This window comes from Nelumbo nucifera, chromosome 6 (assembly GCF_055504915.1).
Source record: "Nelumbo nucifera cultivar China Antique chromosome 6, China Antique-T2T, whole genome shotgun sequence".
Classification (NCBI taxonomy): Eukaryota; Viridiplantae; Streptophyta; class Magnoliopsida; order Proteales; family Nelumbonaceae; genus Nelumbo; species Nelumbo nucifera.
Window position 1 is genome coordinate 58235548 of NC_142654.1, and position 18684 is coordinate 58254231.

Below are 18684 nucleotides of genomic sequence, written 5' to 3' on the forward strand. Positions count from 1 at the left end.
TACATTGACACCTATATTCTTATCTTTTATCTATACACCACACCATGAATTGGCTTAATCCAATATAAATTTATTACAAATGAATCAGGTCAAATCTAATTTAATAAATATTTTGGACTAGATTTGTCTAATCTAATATGTCTCCATGATCACTATTTTTTATTATTAATCTCTTTTATTGTCCGTATGTCTTTTGTATGCCTTCTAATTTCATAGAATGTCCATCCTAATGTTTATCAAACACAAAAAAAAAGCAGGCACGCTGATTTTTATGACCATTTGTCCTTTACAAGCAGAATAAGTCAATGCTTGAGCAGCTCTGTTTAGACTTCTATTTACATGAACAAAAAGTGTCTTAGCAAAAAGTTATATAAGCTTTCTGAGCTTTGGCTAATGGAGCTGCTCGATCCAGGTGCTTCTTTGCTACTCAGAAAACGTACTAACTTCTCGGAGTCACTGTATATATATATATGTCTTGATCAGTTAAGGTAGAAACTGCTTCAAGATCCGCTATTAAAGCTCTTATCTCTGAATCGTAGCATGAAACCGCCCAGTATGGCCTCCCTTCAGCAATGGTTTCACCTGTTGCACGTTTGAAGATGAAACTTCTTCCTGTAGTTCCTGTTAAAGGGTCAAAAGATCCATCAACCTGTAACACATTTTGCGTGAGATTCAAGCTAGGGAGCAGCAATACATGTATTGTTGTTTTGCATGGAAGTGTCAAGCTGATAGCTTCGCAAGCTGTTCAGCAGTTCAAGGGGGCTCATCAGAATAATCTTAAACATTAGGTTGTTTCGAGCCTTCCAAATCAGATATAGAGTTATGCTTACTGTACAGAAGACAGTAAATTTTCTCGCCCTTAACCAATTCAGAATGATTTCATGGGGTGGTTTTTCTTTGATTTTATCTGGATTGAGGCCCGAGAGATTTTGAAGCCATATTGCTCGCGCGTAAGGCCATGTGAAGAAGAGGTGTTCAAATGTTTCTTTGGTTTGCTTAAGGAGCAAGTTAATTCTTCTGGTTGCAGCCACGAAGAACACCTGTCTTTGGTTAACAGCCCTTCCCATAAGAACTTCCACATGAAGATTTTCACTCTTAGAAGGAGATTTTTTTTCTGTACATGAAGAACTTCCACCTGAAGCCAAGGATGCTATTAGATTTCTGTACATGGAACTCAGAGAGAGCATTTAAGCAAAAATAGGTTTTCACTGGTCGTTTCAACTATTCATCTGTAAACTTGGAAGCATGTATAGCCAAAATGTTATGCCACTTTAGCTTAACAGTGTAATCCCAACCACTCCATACAAGTTTTTGGAATATAAATGTATAACGGAAAGAAGTTGAAGAAAGATAGTGACGGGACCAGCCATAGAGCTACTCTGATGTCTGAGTGGATTACGTTAGCGTAGGAACTAAAGAAAGTGGAGAAAGTTCAAGCTCTGAAAAAACTTCATTCTTCTTCTTCTTCATTGCTTTTCACTTCCTCTCTTTCTCTGTGTGTTTCTATTTTGTCTGCTCTCCTCTTTCCTTGTTCCACTGATCTGTCCTTTGAACTGAAAACCCGTCTATATCAATTTTTTTCTGAACCCAGAAGTTCACTGGTAAACAAATGATCCATCGCAGGATCAGCAGGAGGTAATCCCGCCGCCCCAACACCACCACCGCCACTACCGAAAAGTCCTTGCATCCTCTTCAGGTAAAGCCAGTACTTCTAGAGATGACTTGCGACGTTCTCTGTAAATAAACCAAATGTAATTCTGTGAAGTTTCAGGCATATGGAAGAGAGAAATAGGATGAGAGACAGAGAAGAAGAATGGGAGTGGACGGAGCAGAAGAAGAAAGTGAGAACAAGAGAAAGTGTTTTGGAATGGACAAGAAAAAAAGAATAGACACGTGCTATTACATGCAAAATGGAGGGAGAGATAAGTGGTGAGAGGAGAAAGTGTTTTGGAATGGTAGAATACTGATGTATTTCATTCTATTGCCAATCGGCATATTTATACAGTAAGCTACTGCAATAAATAGAAAGAAAAAAAAATAGAAAGTACAAGAATAGAAAGAAAAACTTTCTAAATCAATCCTTCCACAATCCAAGGAATATATACAATTCTATTTTTACACAACTACCAAATATAGATCTGCACTAGTAACCCCACATTTTCCAACACTCCCCCTCAAGCTGGTGAATAGAGATCCTCCATTCCCAGCTTGGCTATAATTCTTCGAAAGTCTATACTATTGAGCCCTTTAGTAAGTACACCGGCCAGTTGTCCTTTTGTAGACACATAGGGAGTGCAAATCAACTTGCTGTCCAGTTTCTCTTTTATAAAGTGTCGGTCAATTTTGATGTGCTTCGCTGTCATGTTGAACAGGATTGTGAGCAATATTGATGGCTGACTTGTTATCACAATAAAGTTTCATAGGCTCTTCTCGTGGAATCTTCAGGGTGGTGTGTCCTCATGGGTGACTCTCTAATATCATGGAAGTGCAAGAAACAACTGATTGTTTCCAAGTCCTCTACGGAAGCAGAGTAGAGGACAATGTCATCTGTTTGTAGTGAAGTTGTTTGGCTTCAATCTTTATTTCAGGAGTTAGGACATTCCTCTCCTATGCCCATTCCTCTGTATGCGGATAACACTAGTGCCATTAAGATTGCTTCTAATCTTGTCTTTCATGAAAGGACAAAACATATTGAGGTGGACTACCACTTTATCCGTGACCTGTTTTCTTGCAAACTCTATCTCTCTCCCTCATGTTGCCTTTGATATGCAAGTTGCTAACATCTTCACAAAGGCCATGACGAGATCCAGACACTTATTTCTAGTAAGCAAACTGATGCTCATGCCTCTACATCAGTTTGGGGGGGAGTGTGAAGAAACTCCTTGATGTACCATTTTATTGTAGTCCTTTTTGTATTGTTTTCTTATTTATTATTATTTTCACTTCAGCCCTGCAAGGGCCTCTCTATAAATTCTCTAAATTGTGTTGCCCTACGGGCCTCTTTGTAATTTCTTTAATTTCACTTTCTATATAAAGGACCCTTGGGGTAGGGTCGAATCATACATTCTTCATCCCCAGAATTCTGTATTCTGCTCTGGGTTTGTTGACAGCTCCCACCCAGTAGAGAAGACCAGAACTCCTCCAAGACTTGTCAGAACCGAAAGATTTTCTGAGTGAGAAGAAAAACAGATATGGGTGACACAACTAGTCAGGTATCCTCCCAAATAAAAGCCTCCAAAGAGAACTAGGATTAGGGTTGAAGAGAACAGCCCTAACACAAGTTGAAACACCCAGAGAACAATACCCCTAATATGGCCAACAAGTGAGCAAGGAAAGAACAGAAATTATAGAGCAGCCTGCTCTGATACCATGTCAACAAACCCAAAGAATACAGAATTCTAGGGTGAAGAAATGGATACTTTGACCCTACAAGAGCTTAAGAGGCAAAATTAGAATTTTATGAAAATTTATGCATTTCTGTATTTTTGGATAGTAGGGGTATTTTTGTCATTTAGCAATTTTATGTGGGATCCATTGATAGGGTTTCATTTTTTTAGTTATAGTTTGTTTAAGTTTAAAATTTTAGAGTCATTGCATAAGTAGGATTAGAGTTATTGAGTGTTCTTTGAATTGAAATAGGATATGATGGCTTAGTCTGAGTCCTACTAGGATTATTGAGTCTAACAGTTTGACTCCTAAGACTATTATGAGTTTAACAGTTTGACTCCTAGGATTATTATGAGTTTAGAGTCTATAAATTATATTGAGTTTCTTCAGCTTATGCAAGCTATGGTGAGTGATTCCCATGCTCTAGAGTGATTCTAGGCACCCTGTGAGTGATTCAAAGTATTTTCTCTCTTCTTCTCCCTATTTTATCTCTAATTCTTCCAAGAAGCCATTACAGCCATCGAAGCCAATGACTTTGACCAAGAAGATCATTCAACATTCTCAAAAGATGAATGATATTTGGTCTTTGGACTTCAACATCCTCTATTTATGACATAACTGACAAGACCAATCAGTACCACAAATAGGAAGGAGAAGCCACTGGAATGATTTTTGCTAATCTCTTTTCTCATCAACTCCTGTTCAGTTAAATAATTGATCACAAAAATACCCCTACTATCCAAGAAAATACAGAAATACATAAAATTTCATAAAATTCCAATTTTGCCTCTTTAGCTCCTGTATCACTACCCCAATGGGCCTTTATATAGATAATGGAATTAGAGAATTTACAGAGTGGCCCTTGTAGGGCAACAAATAAAATATTTATAGAAAGTCCTTTGCAGGGCTGAAGAGAAAATAATAAAATAAGAGATACAATACAATATGAACTACAGTAATATGGTACATCGGTGAGTTTATTCACATTTTGCTCATGTTAATAAATCATGCATTTTTTTTTCTAGTGATATCTCATTAGTATCACTATCAAATGTACTTTTTCTATTAATAAACTTCCTTTTTTATTGACTACTAAAAAAATAAATCATGCATTTCTTGTAGTTTGAGTAAAAGTCATATTTTGCCTTTTTTCTATTTATGATGTGCATTATTGCGTTCCTTTCTAAGTTGATTTAGAGTAATGTTTAGTTGTCACCCATGACTTCACGGTTGGGCTACAAATATTTTGTGATTTTTGTTGATGATTGTACTTGCTATATTTGGATATACTTCATTACATAGAAATTAGAAGCTTTTCTATGTTTAAACTTTTTCTTGCTCTGCTGAAGAACCAATTTGACACAACTGTGGGAATATTCCATTTAGATTTAGGGGGGCAATACATTGACGGAGACTTCCAATTTTTTTTCTAAGGGAACAAGGTATACATTCACAAAAGTCATGCCGTGGCACTCTACAACAGAATGGGGTTGCAGAACGAGAACCTTGTTGTAGGATTCCCATGGTCCTACTTCCTTTTGGGTGGAGGTAGCTTGTACAGTTGTTCATCTTATTAATTTGATTCCTTAGTTCTTGGTAATACTTCTCCATTCCAAACATTGTTTCATTAACCACCAGACTTCTCTTCTCTTCATGTTTTTGGGTGTATGTGCTTTGTCCACCTCCTCCCCATGAACAGACTAAGCTCATCCTTAGTCTATCATGTGTGCCTTTATGGGATATAACTCCGACCACAAAGGATTTATTTGTTGGTATACATTCACCAAAGTCATGCCGTGGCACTCTACAACAGAATGGGGTTGCAGAACGCAAAAACTGGTGAGAACCTTGTTGTAGGATTCCCATGGTCCTACTTCCTTTTGGGTGGAGGTAGTCATCTTATTAATTTGATTCCTTAGTTCTTGGTAATACTTCTCCATTCCAAACATTGTTTCATTAGCCACCAGACTTCTCTTCTCTTCATGTTTTTGGGTGTATGTGCTTTGTCCACCTCTTCCCCATGAACAGACTAAGCTCATCCTTAGTCTATCATGTGTGCCTTTATAGGATATAACTCCGACCACAAAGGATTTATTTGTTATGATCCTCAAGTTTGTCGAATCAAGATTTCTAGAAATGTAGTGATTCTTGAAAATATCTCCTTTTTTAGTCATATTGCAAAGTGTCCTACTCCTTTTTCGGTTCTGTGCTCCTTTGATACTACAAGTTCTTTGGACTGCTCATCAGGTCTTGCTCCATCTCTTATTCAGTATGCAAGAAGGTGGACAACTGGTCAAGAACCTATTGCCCTAGCTCCAACACTATCAGTTCAAGGTAACTCCTCCAATGATGACACTGTAAGTTCTCTTCCTACTTGTTATTCTGATGCCTTACCCTCTTCTCCTCCACCTTTATGTCTCTCTACTTGCATTTCTAAGTCTCCTAACCGCTATGGTTTCTCTCCACCCTATATCTCCTTTTCCGATATTTTGTCATCTACAGAGATTCCTAAGATTTACTGGCAGGCTGTCTATTCTGCATTGGAAAGAAGCTTTGAACACTGAAATTCAGGCCCTCCTAGAAATGTTACATGGGATTTGGTTCCTCTTCCTGCTGCCTCCATCATTAGCAGTAGATGGATCTACTATGTGAAATTGATAGGTCCAAGGCTCGTTTGGTGGTATAAGGATATAAACAGGAGTATGGCATTGATTATGAGGAGAAATTTGCTCCTGTTGCCAAGTTGTCCATAGTTCGCATTGTGCTTGACATCTCTATTGTCAAACAATGGGACATTTATCAAATGGATGTTAAGAATGTTTTTCTACATGGACATTTGAAGGAGATGGTATTTATGAAACCCCCTCTAGGATATCGTGATGATCTTACCATGGTCTATCAACTAAAGAGATCTCCATATGGACTCAAACAAATTCCTAGAGCTTGGTTTGAGAGATTTCCTTCTGTTATTACAGATGTCAGTTTTAAGAGTCCTTATTAGAGATCTTAAGGGTCTTACACATGTGAAGGGTATTACTCTTTTGCTTTTATATGTGGATGGCATCCTTTGGATGCCATGTAAAGAGATCTCTATACTCAGCCATAGGGTATTACTCTTTTGCTTTTATACGTGGATGGCATCTTTATTATTGGAGATCTCAAGGGTATTACTCATGTGAAGGGTCTTCTTAGTAAGACCTTCAAGATGAAGGATCTTGGTCTTTTTACCTATTTTTTGGGCTTTATGGTAACTTGGTCTTCTCAGGGCAATTTTGTCAACCAATAGAAGTGCACTATAGATTAAGTCACATTGGCTCATCTGACAAATGAAAAGCAGGTTGACACCCCTCTTGAAATCAATCTGAAGCTCTCTAAAGATGATGGTGAACCTCTTACAGATGCTACATTATATCAGCAGCTTGTGGGTAGTCTTATTTATCTTACCATGACTTGTCCCTTCCTATGTTGTCCAAGTGGTTAGCCCATCAACTTGACAACCACATATATCCGTTATCCTTAGGATTATTAGATACATTTGTGGTACTTTGTCTGAATGCATGTTTTCCTCATCATCATCTTCCTTGGACTTATTTGCTTATACCGATGTTGAGTAGGCAGAGTGCCTAGGCACTCAAAGGTCTACAACAGGATGGTAAGTTTTCTTGGGTGATCCTCTTGTTTGCGTTTGAAATGGTAGAAAACTGATCTGCTTCATTCCATTGCCAATCAGCATATTTATACAGTAAGTTGAAGCAATAAATAGAAAAAAACTTTCTAAATCAATCCCTATAATTAAAGGAATCAATCCTTATATTTAAGGAATTATATTTTTCCACAATCCTAGGAAAACATATTCACATATTTCTATTTTTACACAATTACCAAATATAAATGCTAACTACCAAATATACATCTACACCAGTAATCCCACGTTTTCCAACACTCCCCCTCAAGTTGGTGAATAGAGATCCTCCATTCCCAGCTTGGCTATAATTCTTCTAAAGTCTGTACTATTGAGCCCTTTAGTAAGTACATCTGCCAGTTGTCCTTTTGTAGATACATAGGGAGTGCAAATCAACTTGTTGTCCAGTTTCTCTTTTATAAAGTGTCAGTCAATTTCGATGTGCTTCGTCCTGTCATGTTGAACAGGATTGTGAGCAATATTGATGGTTGACTTGTTGTCACAATATAGTTTCATAGGCTCTTCTCGTGGAATCTTCAGGTCTTCTAAAATTATCTTCAACCAGAGTAATTCACACACTCCTTGTGCCATAGCCCTGAATTCTGCCTCTACACTTGACCGAGCCACTACATTTTGCTTCTTACTCCTCCAAGTTACTAAGTTTCCTTCCAAGAAGGTACAGTAACCAGAAGTGGACCGTCTATCTACTGGAGACCCTGCATAATCGGCATTTGTATATGCTTCAAGAGCCAGTCCCCCATTTCTTCTTAATAAAATTCCTTTCCCTGAATTGGCTTTCAAATAATGCAGAAATCGATGAGCAGCCTGCAGATGAACTTCTTTAGGATTATGCATAAACTGACTTATTACACTTACAGCGTATGCAATATCTGGCCGTGTATGTGCAAGATAAATGAGTTTTCCAACCAGTCTTGGGAACATCTCCTTGTCTACACTTGCATTCTCGCTGGCTTCTCCAAGTTTATGATTGGGATCTATAGGCGTGGAAGCTGGTTTATGTGCCATATTTCCTGTTTCTCTCAAAAGATCAACAACATACTTTTGTTGAGAGATAAAGATGCCTTGTTTAGAATGTGCAACTTCAATTCCGAGAAAATACTTTAGTCTCCCCAAGTCTTTTATCTCAAATTCTCTGGAAAGGCAGTTTTTCAATGCTTCATTCTCATTTTTATCATTCCCAGTAACGATTATATCGTCCACATAGACTAATAGTGCAATGACTCCCCCTGAGGTTGTGTGTTTGATAAACAATGTGTGGTCACCTTGACTTTGCTTGTAACCTGTACTAAGCATCACCTTTGTAAACCTTCCAAACCATGCTCTCGGAGATTGTTTGAGGCCGTATAGTGCTTTCTTCAACCTACAAACTATGTTCCCCTTAATGCCTTCTCCAAAACCCGATGGAATGTCCATGTATATCTCCTCTTCTAGATCACCATGGAGAAATGCATTCTTTACATCAAACTGTTGCAAATCCCAATTATAGTTAGTAGCCAAAGACAGCAACACCCTTATTGTATTCATTTTAGCTACTAGGGCAAAAGTTTCCTGATAATCTACCCCATAAGTTTGTGTATATACCTTGGCTACCAGTCGTGCTTTGTACCTTTCTAACGACCCATCAGATTTGTACTTAATTGTGAACACCCATTTACAACCTACAATCTTCTTGTTTCTTGGTAGATCCACAACTTCCCATGTGTTGTTCTTTTCTAGTGCCTCCATTTCCACTCTCATGGCTTTTCTCCACTCCTTATTAGAAAGTGCCTCGACTAGAGTATTAGGAATTGGAATGGTGTTAAGGCTGGCTAGAAAACTTTTATGGGATTTAGAGAATCTTTGGAACGACACAGATTTGGCTAAAGGGTACAATGGGTGTTTGGTACATTCTCTGGTTCCTTTTCTTAGTGCAATAGGTAGGTCCTACTCAGACTGTGAAGGTGCAGGTTCAGGTTCTGCATATCCCTCAGTTCCAAGATTAGGAGTTGAATCTTGGACTTGCACAAGTTGAGGATCTGGATTTCTTCTCCTAGAGTAAACCTGCATATATCTCACATCATCATGCACATCATTGGTGGGGTTAACAGTGTCTGAATTTGGTTCAATGATCGGGTTGTTTGACTCTTGTTGAGACTCGGGAATGTGGGGCTCAAAGGATTGTGACTCAGAGGGATGTGATTCTGGACGATTGGATGACTGTGAGGAGGGTAATACATCTAAGGAGAGTAGATCCGAGGCCTTATCTTCCATTAATGAGGGCCCCCGCTGAAGATAAGGTTGAGTGAAAAAGGATTGTCCCTCCTCAAATGTGACATCGATGGAGGTGAAGAATTTTCTGGTGGTTGGATGATAACATTTATAACCTTTCTGAGTTGGGGAATATCCCAAGAAGACACACTTGATTGCTCGTGGATCCAATTTTCCCTTATTATGGACATGAACAAAGGCAGTGCAGCCAAAAATTCTTGGTGTGAGATTATTTGAGGTTCGAATATCAGGGTAGAATTGAGAAAGGACTTGTATTGGGCTTCGGTTGTCAAGAACATTAGATGGTAGTTTATTTATGGTGTATGCAGCAGTAAGGACAACTTCCCCCCAATATTGTTTTGGCACACGGTTTTGAAAGAAAAAGGTTCGGGTGGTTTGCAAAAGATGGCCATTTTTCCTCTCAGCTATCCAATTCTATTGGGGAGTGTTAACACAGGAGGATTCATGCACAATGCCTTCTTTCTGAAAAAATGGGGACAAATTCTAATTAAAATAATCTGTAGCATTATCATATCGAAACCTTTTAATTCTCACACCAAATTGAGTTTGGACCATGTTATGAAAGTTGGGAAGAATGGTACCCACATCAGATTTAGACTTAAGAAGAAAGATCCATGTGACCCTAGTGCAGTCGTCAATAAATGTGACAAACCATCTAAAACCAGTAATGTTGGGAATTTGAGAAGGGCCCTATATATCCGAATAAATCAAATAAAAAGGAGTTGAAGATCTATTATTGTTGATTGGGAAAGAAACCCTTTTGTGCTTAGCAAGTTCAAAAACATCACAATGAAAGGTTTCAACATTAATTCCTTTAAACAAGGAAGGAAGCATTGTTTTTAAAATAGGAAATGAAGGATGACCAAAGCGGAAGTGATGACGCCAAATTAAATCTTTATTGGAGGTAGATAAGAATGACTCGTGTGTGACATGCATAACAGCGTGAGATGGTTTGCTGGTTGCTTCAAGGTAGTAGAGTCCATCCCTTTCCTTAGCAAGTCCAATCTTCTTCCCCGAAACCTGGTCCTGAAATACACAGTAAGAAGGAAAGAACACAACATTGCAGTTCACATCCTGGTGAGTTTATGTATAGAGATAAGGCTAGTGGATAACTTAGGAACATGAAGCACATTTTTAAGCAATAGGGATGGAGTAATTTGAATATTCCCAATCCCTGCCACTGTGGTGAAAGAACCATCAACAACACAAATTTTTCTATTACTAGGATATGGTGTATAGGTGAGAAAATGTAGTGAAGAGGGTGTCATGTGGTCAGTAGCTCCAAAATCAAGAATCCATGGAAAAACACTAACCGAGGCATGTAATCCTAGAGATAAAGACTCACCTGAGAGAGCAAGAGAGGTAGAACCACTTCCTGGTTTCAAGGATTTCAGGAAGCTCCTTAGCCTTTCAATTTCTTCATCATTAAATGGTCCCTGACTTGAGTGTTCTTGCTGCGGGGTTGTGGAGACATTATGGGCCTGTTGAACTCCTTTTGAAACTCCTCGATTTCCCCATTCCTTGTTGGATGTGGGAGGTTTCCCATGAAGTTTCCAGCACCGATCTTTTGTGTTTGGACTTCTTGCAATAGGTGCACCAGAGGTTATCGTTAGAGTCACGGGTAGTTGTGTCACGAGCCAAGTTGTGATTGTTCTCACCCTTTGAACCATTGTAACTTCCTCCCCTTGCCACCATGGCTGAGCCTTCGGGATCTTTAGGCTCAAGCATGATTCCACGGCGGCTTTCCTCAGCTCTAACAAGGGCTACGACTTCATTCAATGGAGGCACTTCTTCTTTGCCAAGAATTTGTATTCAGACCTGATCAAATTCAGCATTCAGTCCGACCAAAAAATCATACACCCTATCTCTTTCAATAAAATTCTTCAAGATCATAGCATCATTGGGGCACTTTGTCTCAAGGACCCGATAATGATCAAGCTCATGCCACAAATTTTGCAGCAGATTTGCATACTCTGCAACACTTCTGCTCCCTTGTTTGGCCGCCATTGTCTTCACTTTGACCTCACAGACACGAGCAACGTCATGGGATTTGGAATAGGTTTGTCGGACAGCATCCCAAATAGCCTTTGCAAAGGGAAGAAACATACAAGTATCACTGATCTCGGGTGTCATTGAACTCCACAACCATGACATAATCATGGAGTCCTCTTCATCCCAAGCATCAAAATTTGGCTCGCCCAACTTTGGCCCTGTTCCAAGAAGGTGACTAATTTTTCCTTTTCCCTTCAAATAGGAACGCACTAGTTGTGACCACTTCAAGTAGTTCTATCCATTCAGTCTATATGTTGTCTGAATATTCTGCAAATCACCAGTGTGAGGATGAGAATTTGTTGCTCCTTCATCGGTTTGGACGGGAGCACTTGTTGCAGTCATGTCGGCCATTGTTAATGGAGAAAAAATAAGGCCAGCAGGAAAGGAGAATAAAGGAAGGAAGAATTGGCCGGAATAAAGGAGAATAAAGGAACACTTCTGGTTACAGATCAACACTGAAGGCCAGAAGAGAAAAACACGAAAAACTGGCAATTAAGGCCAAAAAAAAACTCAAGGTTGACAAACCTAGAGCTCTGATACCATGTTTTGGAATGGTAGAATACTGATGTATTTCATTCTATTGCCAATCGGCATATTTATACAGTAAGTTACTGCAATAAATAGAAAGAAGAAAAAAATAGAAAGAAAAGAAAATAGAAAGTAGAAAAATAGAAAGAAAAGAAAATAGAAAGTACAAGAATAGAAAGAAAGAAATAGAAAGAAAAACTTTCTAATCAATCCTTCCACAATCCTAGGAATATATACAATTCTATTTTTACACAACTACCAAATATAGATCTACACTAGTAACCCCACGTTTTCCAACAGAAAGGCATTTGCCTCTCATGCAATGGAGAAGCTGTTCAACTACGGTGTTGAATAGTAAGATTCCGTTTTGCGAAAGGGGAGAGCACCCCTTTCGCTTTAATATATATATATATATATACTAGCGAGGGGCGCCCATGCTAAGCACGGGTGAATAATACTGAATAATTGGGAGAATAAAAAATGAAGAAAATTGATAGCAATTATATTGGCAGTCCAAGTTCTTGATTCTTCGTAATAGAAATAATATAGAATAAAGAAAAAATAGTTTATATATAAAGAGGTGTTTCTTTAAATAAGATCAATACAAATTTCTGAAGGATAAAGAAGATTATTCATCGGAAAAAGAAAGAATTGCAGCCTAATATTTCCATTTGTGTAGGTCTCATCCTCACCCCTATGACATTGAAACAACTGCAACCTAATATTTCCATAAAAGAAGATATTAACAATATAACTCACAAAAATTCCAAAATGGTTCTCAAAGAGGGTAAAGAACACAACAATCTAAAACATGCTTACTTGTCATTTGAACATTTCAATCAGATATCCTCATGTTGCCATGATTCAAAAGAGAAGTGAATCCCTATATAATTTTTGTAGGACAATGTGCATTTTTTGAGATATGGAATACCAGTCGTGGCTCCACCAATCTGTTGCTAACAACAATTGCCTCCTATGTACAAAAAATGGTCCAAATATTTAGATTAACAAATGGCAATTGAGATCCATAGTTTAAAAATAGGTTACCTATATTTATTTTGTATTTGAGTATGCCCGAAAGCCTCTTCAAGGGTCTCTCTCTCTCTCTCTTATATGCATAAAAGGCATTCCCTATCTCTCTTCCTCAACCCTATTATAAAGATAACAAAGTCTTCTTAGAGGAAACAACATGAGTCTTTTTGCAACTAAATAGCTAAGAAACAATTTTATTGATATTGGTGAACGCATTTGGTCTCCTCCTTGTTTACCTCATTCAACATGAGTCTCTTCTCCATGTTCTAGCAGTGTTGGGTAATCAAGATATCAACGGTTGAGACCATTTGTTCTCTGGTGAAGAACTTATATAGTTTCCAATAGCAACTTTTTTAGCTCTTGGATCCTCCACATCAAATTAATCCATCTTCCATTAAGATCATGTAGATGGGAGCACCACCCCCTCCCCCAAGGAAAAAAAAGGCCCTGCAGGTGTGGCTCCTAAATATGGATGGGTTATTCTTGGGCAGTTCTATTATCCAACATAAATTTCAAGGTGTTCTTCAGGGCATTAAGCAATAGCATATTCCCCATTCATTCAAGTACTTCTAATTGGGACCACCTTCTTCCCAATTCCCATTGATGGTTATATTTTCAAATGCAGGAAGATAACCTTGTTGAAAAGCATGGAGAAACATGGATGGTTTCTACATGCTTGTCTCTGTAGTGATTGTTTTAGAGATGGAAAATGATTTTCCGTGGAATGGTCCTGGCAATCAGAAGTTCCACCTTGTGGCATGGTCACAGGCAAGAAGAAAGCAAGCGAAGAGATGGGCACCAGGCCATTAAGTGCTACGAATAAAGCCCTCCTAAATGGTTTTGGTGTTTTAGTGAAGAACAAGAGCATCTACGGAGGAAAGTTATCTGTGGTAAATATGGTTTTCCTCAGTTTAGGTGTTACTCATGCCAGGCAACAATCCCCCATGGCAGCAATTTGTGGAAAGGAACAATGCAAGTTTAGGGACAGTTCCTCAAACACATGACATCTAAAGCTGGTGAAGGCTCTCACATTCTGTTCTGGACAGATTCTTGGTACGGTGATGGACCTCTTGTTGAAGCCTACAAGAATCTGCTCCATATTGGTGCAGAAAAATTTCCAATGGTGACTGTTATGAAGTAGAGGCTGGCCAGGTGGTGTGGACCCAAGGCTGAGATGGAACATAAATGATTGAGAGGTAACCACCCTGCTCTCCTTGTGAAAAGAAGCATGACACAAGAATCTGGAAGCTTACTAAAGATGAAGGTTTCTTCATTGAGTTCCTTCTAGAATTCCATAATTGCCCCCCTTCAGGACTCTTCCCTTGAAGGTTATCTGGAATGCCCATGTCCCGTCCAAGGTACCATTCTTCTTGTATACTGCAGTTTTGGACAGAATGCTAACAATCAATCACCTGATCTTTTTTTGCTAAGTTCAATCACTTGATCTCTAAAGGCATGATGCTGACCAAGATGTGTTGCCTACATCAGTAAGATAGTGAATAAGTTCCATAGTTTCTGATTCATTGCAAGGTGACTTATGAGGTTTAGTGTCACTTCAGCTGGCTCTTTACTTGGCTGATCCCAGGAAATCAAATACTGTTGCTTTCATGGCTTTCAAAAGGATATTTTAAAATAAGTACAATCCTTTGGAACCTTCTGCTTTTCACAATATGCTCATGAATCTGGAAGAACAGGAACAGTATTATCTTTGATCTTAAAAGCAGCACCATAGAGGTTTTAATTGGGAGATTTAAGAACCATTGATTAGGTGGTCACTTATTTCTAAAGACTTTTATGAATATTCTAATGATCACATCAGATAATAGATGGATGACTTTCTCTTCATGGAGACATTAATGGGGATTAACTGTTGTATCTCTTTGTCACAGTTCTAGCTCGGCATCTATGCCAAGTTGTACTTTGAGGGCTGATCCTCTTGTCTACCTTGTTTATTCTTCTTGATAAATTCTTCATTTAGTACTCTGGAATACAAAGTAGCTAAAAGCCTAAAACACTTGTAACCTGTTTTAAGTTTAATAAATAAAACTACTTTTCCAATCAAAAAAATTACTGTCAAATTTAGGCTGAAATACAGAAAGAAAAGGCATTTGCTTCAAATAGCAGCAGCAAACTTGTGTAGATTAATATTTAGATGCCTAGACCTTAATAAAATTGAAAGAAAGAAAAGAGATGGTTTCCATCAAAACATGAGAGACGTAGAGATAATTTTCTTTGCAAAACCAACAGAAAACAGGGCTATAAGAAAATTTATTGATAAAACATAACTACTTATCCATGGATTGAGATAAATGAGATGCTCAAAAAGAATTAGCAACAGTCAACAATAGAAGAGCTTTTGGTTTATAGCTTTGCATTCTCTTGTAATGTGTCTACTGGAAATTCATACTGACTCCTTTTAAAGCAAAATGGATGGAAACACATTTAGAAAAGTTATTCTAACACTATAGGTTGGGCTAGATAAAGTGCCGTTGCTAAAGAAACATGTAGGTATTACCTGCTCCTTCCAAATCAGCAGTTATAGTGCCAAGCTTTACTGCAAGGGGGTAATTAGTTTCTTTGTAGTGTTCAATAGCATGGTTGTTTCCACCACTACCATCCCAATTTCTCCTCCCACAAAGGATCATCCCATCAGTTAGATTCAACCATAGGTTTTCAGTCTTGTCACACTTAGCACATTTCCACCCAGATGGAGGGACAATGACCCCATTGTCAATCTGTTGAAAGATTCATGGCATAAGCACTGACTTGCTTCTTATCAGCTGTCCATGCTGCTACTTGCTCTTTTCGCTCAGCACTTTCAGCCATTAAGATAACATCAACTGCCACTATGACCTGCAATTTCGAAGCATAGGCATGTCTTGGCAATTACAACCAAACATATTCTCTTTTGATATAATAAATAATGAGAAACTACAATTACCTTTTCTGGCAACTCTACGGAAGGAAACGAAAGCTAGACAATTTCTGGCAATATGACAATGTTATGGGATTCTTCATATTCAGGTTCATGGTTGTCGAAACCACCCTCCATACCTGCAAATAAAACAGAATAATGTAGAGAAGGGTGTTGTTTTTCATAGTCGAGACATAGCTTCCACCGATAAACAAGAATTCATCCATGGCTTGAATAAAGAGAAGGAAAAATAATAAATGTATGTTTGTGTGCAAATAGCTTATTTGATAGCAATCCAACTCCACCATTAGAATGCATTTGGTTTCTACCAGAAGTTTCAAACAATTCGAATGATAGTACGGTAACGGCAAGGAAATAATAAGCCTACAAGATATATATTTATGACAGACAGTTTCTAAATGCTATAAACCTCATCCATTTTTAAATATATGCATAGACGTGTACAGAATTAAATATATACCGATTGCCAGAAGAGTCGGTTTCTTGAGGGGCCTATCTTCAGGTACCGGTTTTTTCGTCTGCTTTATGTGGTACTTGACCTCTTGCTCAAACCCCCACAGTTGGACTCAAGAGAACTACCGCAGAGCCCGTTGTTGCCGTCGAAGCCAGCAGCATCGAAATCGAAAAAGAAGGAGGGAATCGTACCAGAGAGATGGTTATTATCAACCGAGAACTACCGCAGAGCCCGTTGTTGCCGTCGAAGCCAGCAGCATCGAAATCGAAAAAGAAGGAGGGAATCGTACCAGAGAGATGGTTATTAGCAACCGAGAACTTCTTGAGACGAGTAAGACGGGAGAGTTCATAAGGGATTGAATCGGAGAGACGATTGTTGGCAAGTTTAAGACTATTGAGAAGCTTGCAATCGACGAGCTCAAGAGATGGAGGCGAAAATCATGGCAGAGAGGAGGATGAGAAACAGCTGGGATCGATCTCTCGATCTCACCATGGCGAAAGCGAGTCCTCGTCCTCGAGCAGTTCAGGTTGGGGCTAGGGTTTCAATATGGCAGTGTTGATGATGGCGAGTAGTCGAAGAGCAGAAGTAGCGGCGAATTGACTTCAGTTTTGAAATCAGTAGAGAGAGAACGCGGGGTGAGGACTAAGGAGAGAAGTGGAGAAATAGTGACACGCGCTATGCATGCAAAATGGAGGGAGAGAGACTTGTCTTTCATGCATTGTTTACACGTGGAAATCATTGATATAATACTATTGTTTTGCGAAAGAGGAATGGGCAAATACATTCCTTTCGCTTTAAATATATATAAGATAAGATTTTTATGATTGAAATAGTTTTTACCTTATTTATTTAATAAATAAAAAGAATATGAATAAATACATTTACCTGATAAATATTTCCAAGAAAATTTTATTCGAATAATTAATTTACCGAAAAATGAACGAGACTTAAAAGGCAAAAGACATTATCAGTCCATGAATGGTTTTCGTCCTTTTGTTTGAGAATGCAAGGAGACAGAGGGTGGAAATTTGCAAAAATGTGTTTACATATGACATAACCCTTTCTGAAATTAGGGTGATTCCTTCGGGGTTTAATATAACCCAAATAAGATGGATCAATGGGAACCCATTAAAGTTGATCCATGATTTATATGGTCCCATGTGGTTACCACATTAACTCGTACTACTTTTATTACTTAGATCCACCAATTCCGACCCATCAATTTCATAAAGGATGGATTGTTGTAATTCTTATTTTTCTGCTAACGACATTTTTTTACTACTTTTATTACTTAGATCCACCAATTATTCAGACCCATCAATTTTATTATCATTTTAGTATTTTCTGTTAATATTTTATTATCATTTTTTGGGCCTTGAATTAAAATTTTAACACTTTAAAATTAAATTTAATATTTATTAATTCTGAATCAATTTCAAATCCATTAAAAATATTTGCATTAATAAATTTTAAAATTAATTACTTAATAAGAAAATAGCATCTATTTTAAAATAAAAAATTCATTAATTATTAATTTTAAAATTAAATATTAAATATTTTAAAAATAAATTAATCATTTTAATTTTGAATTCCATTTAAAAAAAGTATATACATTTTAAAAATAATTAAATTAAGATTAATTTCTTATTTTAATTGAATTTAATTAAAATAAAAATCTTACATTTGATTAAAATTTTATTAGCTTTTATAAATTTTTCAGTTAAGTTAAAATCAATTTCATTTAGTAAAACCCATACACCACACGAGGCCCTCTTAGCTAATATATATATTATTTAGAAAAAATGTATGCTACTAAAAAAAACATGATACCAAAAGAGCTTTGACCAATCAACTTGTGCTGGTGAAATTTGATAAATATCACATGTCGTTGATTGTTCCAGTGCATGAATGGTAAACCCATCTGGTCTTAACCAACTAATCTTTGAATATATTAAGCTAAACTAGTGGGGCCCCGTGCGATGCATGGGATCACTCCCTGTCCCTCACCCCCGTTGTCAGGACATTCTACCCCATCCCCACCCCATCGCTGGTGGTGGGGCAGGTTCAAGGTGAGGCACCCATTCCCTGTTAGGGATGGGGAATCCCCAAATTTTCCCCACTTGAGGCAACCACCTAAAAATAATCTAATTTAATTTATTGATATTTTAACAAATAGGAATATGAGAATTTGGGGGTATTTTAGGATTAGATTATGACAATTTAAGGGTATTTTATAAATGCCATTGTAGGATCCTAGGATTATAAGAATATGAGGAAAAATTAGAGATATTTTAAAAAATCAATATTGAATCTATTGATATTTAC

General features: G+C 37.7%; 1 long non-coding RNA gene across 3 annotated transcripts; it reads right to left on the reverse strand.

Annotated features, from left to right (window-relative positions):
• Positions 1-232: 232 nt before the first annotated feature.
• Positions 233-16995, reverse strand: LOC104602071 (uncharacterized). 3 transcript variants are annotated; one of them, XR_016077593.1, is made up of 4 exons: positions 16366-16995; positions 15912-16024; positions 15486-15823; positions 233-1135 (listed from the first exon to the last, which is right to left on the reverse strand). It is a non-coding gene; the product is annotated as an uncharacterized LOC104602071 (long non-coding RNA). The 3 variants fall into 3 exon arrangements; XR_016077592.1 differs by having other exon boundaries at positions 233-621; positions 16366-16994; XR_016077591.1 differs by lacking the exon at positions 233-1135 and adding an exon at positions 1187-1734 and having other exon boundaries at positions 16366-16994.
• Between the last annotated feature and the right edge of the window lie 1689 nt (positions 16996-18684).